The 6130-nt window shown below is 46.0% G+C and overlaps 1 pseudogene; it reads right to left on the bottom strand.

Annotated features, from left to right (window-relative positions):
* LOC120283001 overlaps positions 1-1023 on the bottom strand; it is a 12593-nt pseudogene extending 11570 nt beyond the window's left edge.
* Between the last annotated feature and the right edge of the window lie 5107 nt (positions 1024-6130).

Genomic DNA, 6130 nt, shown 5'->3' with positions numbered 1-6130 from the left:
CCGAAAACCGGTCGGTCGAGGTATCTATCAAAACCTACGAGAGACGAGGAGACTCCATCAAAACACTGCAGTGCGACTTGTTCGACAAAGCGGAGGAGAAGATAATTTTGTCGAAACTCGATGGTGTACCTCATGTAGGTATCAGTCCTCTTCCCAATCGTCGTGCTCGGTTCCAGGCCCGGATCGTTGATTGTATGTCGAAGTGATCTACCGGCCGTCTGGAAATGACGCGCAAGAGCGCGCGCGACGCACTGAGTGGCTTATGGAGGATATTCCACTGGCTGTAGCTCTCGATTGCAGAATAGATGCGTCGGGGAGAAGACCAACACGTACGTTAAAGGGTTGCTCGATTAGCAGCGATACAGATTTTACTGGTGGCCGAGCGGGGAAGAAAGTCCGTCGCGAGTCCACAAAGGATGTTTGTGCTACGATTGAAAGTACTACGAAAGCAAGCGATGGTAAGAAACCCCGACTTGTCAGACCGCTCGATGGAAAAGAGGTAATAAATCATGGACCCGATGTTGCTGTAAGTCTTTAATCATTTTTAAACATTTTCGCGTAGTTAACCTGGTATTCTGCGATTTAAGCGTCGTGACAGCCATACTTGGTTTAAATATTTGTTCTCCGTTTAATTATATTCTATAACGTTTAAATATATAAACACTACTGTTTAAATATAGTATAGTTTAAAATGAAATGAGTCTTTGGTGTGTTTGGTTTCGTATGTGTATGTTTCACAATGGTGATTCGCAGCCGAATCTTTGAAGAAGAAATATTTGTGGGCGCTTGACCAAGACGTGACCGGCAGATGGATGCTATGTGCTCACGGAACACACCGCTTACTCGAAAAGCCGGGATGAGAGCCCGGCCCTCTATACATGCGCGCTGGGCCGATTCTCTACTTCCCGGCCCGCCACGGCGCTTGCGCGTTCCTCGGCCCAGCACGAAGCCCTCTCTACCGTGATTGCGCAACACACTACCACGGCAGCATGGCCGGTCCCCGATTGTGGCGGCCCAGGCCATGGCGGGCCCTCCGACCGAGTAGCGACACGCGCGCGGCGTTGGGGCAAAGAGATGTCGCATGACTCTTAATAGCGAGCGTACGGAATATTGATAGTACCGAGTTTCCCTCGGCATGTCAAGCTCGTGTTGTGATGGCTGGAAGGGCGTTCACGCCGGGTCGCCATCCCTCCAAGAGCCCAGAAGCACCAGGACGAACAGGAGCGTGTCGAAGTACGCGGGCGAGCGACATCGCCGGGAAGGTCGTTTCAAAGGCGGCCACATTTGAAGAGACTTGCGAAAAGAGGAGAGGTAATCTGCCTCTGTCTGCCACGCGGGTGACGATAAAGCTTGATAGCGACACCACGTGACGATCGTGATTCTTGAGTCATGCATCGGGTGATGACATGGCCCGTGACGGTGGAGGACATACCGTGAGATGATGTGGCAGATTCTTGGCATGAGTTTGAGGAAAGATCGTTAACTCTCTTAACTTGATGAATCGATGGACCGGTGGAGCCAGGCTGCAAGATGCGGCATCAGATGGACACAATCCACGAGTGCAAGAACAGTCAAGGGTGTGTCTCCAGTGGTCAATGTGTCAGAGACCCGCGGTTGAGAAGATCGTTGAAATCTCTTGTTATTACTTAGTGGCAAACGTAAGCGGTGGCCCGACCGATGCCCGCCGTCAAGCGGGGACCACGGTCCCACCCACAAGCCAAGGAGACCATGTAAGGATGTGTGCTGCGGTTGATCGCTGTCGTAAGTCGTCCCCGCGTGAAGCCGGACACGATCCACGACAAGAACGACCAGCCTGTAAGGATGTATACGCAGGGTTGATGCTGTACGCCGCGCCGATCCAGCGTCGAAGGAAGATGATCGCTGAAGACCCGACGGAGAACCCAGCGAGGAGAGATGATCGAGGCGATCGAAAATGGGACCCGGGACGCTCGAGGAGCACACAATCCGAAGAAGGAAGAAAGTGGGTTGGCTGTCGCGCGTCTTAACAAATGAGGCGAGGTTGATGAGGATCTTCCTCAAGCCTCTATGGGCCATAAGTGGTTAAAAGTTTTATGATATTGTTTTAAAGGGTTTTTGTTATAGTGTTTAACGATTTTCTAATAGTATTTAATGCCTTTTTATGTTATCATTTACTTTTGTCTTAACGTTTAATTATATATAATATCATGTAACGATTGATAATATCATTTAAATATTTACAATATGGTCTTATTATATCATTATCGTTTTAACACTCGATCATGTCGTCGTGTGGAGGAATGCGCATGAGCACCACCACGCGACAAATACTTGTTGTTTGAGGGGAAGGAGATGGCTAGATGATGTGATGGGCGGCTTTCGTATGTATAGTACTGAAAAGTCGGCGAAGAGCCATATCCTTACAAGACGCGCCTCCATCACCCGAGACCGCTTGCGTTGTTTTATGTCAAAGCGGATGACGCATGAAACAATTATAGCTATGGTCGCGGGGATGCTTTATGCGCACTTGCGTGAAAGTTAATTATGATCCTCCGATAATCATGAATGGCCACTGCTCCATGTCGTGCGTCACGGACAATGATAAACAAAAATATACGGTATTCTTCATGTCGAGTACGATAAAAGGACAGCGTTGGACATGGTAAAGTTCTTTAATTATGTCCGATTAATATATGTTTTGGTATTTAATCGGTATTCTAATCTCGACTTGCATATCTCGGCAGTGGAGATCTATTCGACAGTTGTGTCGATATGGAGTTGCGGTCGGCGGCAACAAAAGTACCAGCTCGTGCGTGACTTGGAAACCCGTACCAAAAATAAGGAAGCGTCGATTGTGCCGTCGTCATCGCGGTTTATTGAGCAATTACTTTGGGGTGAGAAGTTCGGCTACATGAGGCAGACGTTCCTTACCTCAGTTAAGGTATGTTACCGCATGCTAAGGAGGGCGGTAGGGGTGTCCATGACAAGGGGAGTCGTCACAAGAGGTTAAATTTTTGTTTTTTGAAGAACATGTCTGTATATCTCAATATCAATTTTGTTTCGAGTGTAAACCTGGACAAATTCAATTCATTGTTTTTGTTTTCGAAGAACATGACTTGTATATGTAAATGTAAATTTTGTTTTTTTGAATTGTAAAGCAGGTTAAATTCCATTCGGGTTTCGTTTCATTGTTTAATTCACGTTCTAATTGTGTACATTTCACTTTCATTGTTTAAATATACTATATATCGTTTAAACATCAAATTGAAATATTTCAACTTCTGATGTATCCGTTTAAAATAACAATGTCTACGTTTAAAGCACATTCGAGATTCGGGTTAAAAGAGTAAGAGTTTAAATATGGAAAGTTACCCATCAATACACTGATGTTTCCACTAAAGTCATCGTCGGCTTATTTACCGATGGCTGGTCGATTGTGACCCAGGATCCGTGGCGAGAGGATGCAGATGTAACTCGCGCGGACATCAAGCGTGTGACTCGATCCTCTTTTCGTCTGGGCAGCGCAGTTTTCGCCTTCTCGAAATCGCAGTGATTGCATAAGCGAAGCTCGCGATTTTACAGTCGAAGGCTGCATCGTAGCGTCGGGTATGGGAATATAGCTTCCTTATCGCATGGGTTTGTAATGCCGGCGGTGAAGTACCGCTAATATAATCGATGTCGTTGGTGATCATGCTGCATTATTCGTTTAACTGCATAGCGTGTTTGCAAGGGATACCATAAACTTGCCGACCTTGACATGAACAAGTTACGATGGCGAGATCTCTGAGTTCTTTGTCTTGATGTCGATCGCCGATAGCGATCGTCGACACAGCGACCAACCGCGAAGATTTAGGTTTGTCCTCGACAATGATCTCTACCAGAATGTATGTGCGGGCGTAAGTGGGTCTCCCGTTTGTTAAGCTTGCTCCTTGGGTTACATAACATGCGCATCGACTTGAACTGACGAATAAGGTTAAAACAAAAGGCGGTGATGGTTAAATAATTACGTAAACATGTTTGAACATTATTGTAAATATTTAAGCGTAAGGATTAATATTTAAAGTCAGATAAGTGTAATTAAACAAAGATTGAGAATGTTTAAAGGGTGACACTACGTGTTAAGTGTGAAAACCAACATTACGCAAACCTTATGGAGTCGACCATTTTAAAGTCACGCGTAAATGAGCAGTGCTTCCTTGATCCAAAGCATTGAGCGACTCAGCTGACGTTTGACACATCTCACTAGCGATCACCTCCGAGCCGGATGGTCGACCCGATGTGCCATATCCGATTTATTAATCAGCAGTGATGAGCTTGGGTGATGTGTGCTGCGGTTCATTTCACGGTATCGTGAAATCTTTAGCCGTGGATACCCACGCATCGCGGAAGCATATGAGACGGCCTCCTCACTCGATGACTTCCCAGTCGATGTTGGCTTTCATAAAATTGGCCTCCAAATGTGAAGGCAGTATGCAGTGTGGCGGCGAAGGGAAGACTCTCGCATTTAAGCTCTACTGAGGCCCTTGGACACTGTCCGAGCCACTGAAGGTAGGTATCTCGCTGATAATCTCCGTCCTCGTATAAGGCGTCGCCTAACTTAGATATGAACCAAGTCCGATTGGCATCGGTCTGGGTTGTCGCTATACCGCGAAGGCTGACGTGGAAAAACCATTGTTTCCATCTTTCCCTTTGTGCACCCAGGTGAGTGTGCCCGATATTTTTCCGGGAGGTGTGTACCGTTGAGAAACAAGTGACTACCGAGCCTCTTGAATCCCGCATGACCGACCTTGAAAAGAATGCGTTTAAAATGATGCACCCGTCTCTTTCCACGCGATCAGCATACTTTAAGGATTTGTCTCGACGCACTTATCCACATACCAAAAGCAAGCGATCGTAGGCGGGAGATGTCACTGCCGTCGAGGACCACGAGGCGTACTCTGTTTTCAGCCAAAAGCTGCCTTGTAGTATATGGACACCATGTTCCGTAACGCTGTGTCGCCCACGATGTCGATGGCCTTGTACGAGGGGCGGTCGTGAGACTACGAGATCACTCGTGCGCTAACCCGTTTTGGGCGCGGTTTTCGGATGCGGCGCTTGAACCTATACCACCACCGCAAGTGTGTGTGAGGTTGATTGTCTTGATTACGAAAGTATTTTTGATTATACTCTTTTTGATGCGTAGAAGGCGCCCGATGATGTGACCGTCCAGTCGCATTCCACTGAGTCGCCCGATGTTTTTCGTTCTTTATAGTTTGAAATCAAAATTCGCTTTTTGATTGCTGATTTTGAAATACATCCACGAAATGATTAAAACCAAAGTCAGCGTTGTCAATATCTAGCGGCTGACGCTTGAATGATCGGCGAGGGAAGAGCATCCGTCTTGTCGAGGTCGCGCTAGGGGATGTTGGAGCACTCGTAGAATCATGAATTCACCTTGACCGCCGATCGAATGAAAAGATCAATATGTTAGCGGAGAATATAATGTTTAAGTGATAATGACAATATTTAAGCGTTAAATTAAATACTTAAGCGATTAACTAATAACACGTAAGCGACTAGTCTGATATGTGTAACGATTGGCGGACGTATTTAAGCACTAATGGCCCTAGACCATGTGGAGCAATTAAAAGAGAAAGAACTTCTGACGAGTAAAACTTCGTTTCATTAGAGATCGTCAATGGCACATTTTTACATCTCGTCGACAAGATCAACTGACGGACATTTGAAGATGGAGTGCGTGGCGCATCAGTGGAAATCGACATCGTTTTTCTATTGGGCAAACCGTTTTATATCCGTCGGTGTGATGAGACTTAACCACCGAGAGAAACTTGAGACCCCATCGCTCGCATATCTCAGTAGCACCGACTCCCAAGTGCGGCCGTGAGCATTGCTACTCTTCCTCCCCGTTGAATCTAGAATACCACAAAAACTCTCCATAATATATCGGCCGAAAACCGAAATCAGTACAAACCAAATGAAATGAAGAACACAAAAATAAGCAGAGAAGAAGAAGAAGAAGAAGATGATGAAGATGTAAAAGCAACAAACAGGCGGTCGTATAGAGCAAACAAAAAGTGCATATATATATATATATATCAATCTATCAGCGATGAAGACAAAAAGTACATAGAGGTTAGACTAGGCGTGATGT

The sequence above is a fragment of the Dioscorea cayenensis genome, chromosome 18 (genome assembly GCF_009730915.1).
Source record: "Dioscorea cayenensis subsp. rotundata cultivar TDr96_F1 chromosome 18, TDr96_F1_v2_PseudoChromosome.rev07_lg8_w22 25.fasta, whole genome shotgun sequence".
NCBI classification, from domain to species: domain Eukaryota; kingdom Viridiplantae; phylum Streptophyta; class Magnoliopsida; order Dioscoreales; family Dioscoreaceae; genus Dioscorea; species Dioscorea cayenensis.
Note: the sequence above shows the minus strand (reverse complement) of the source record. Positions and strands in the feature narration are given on the sequence as shown.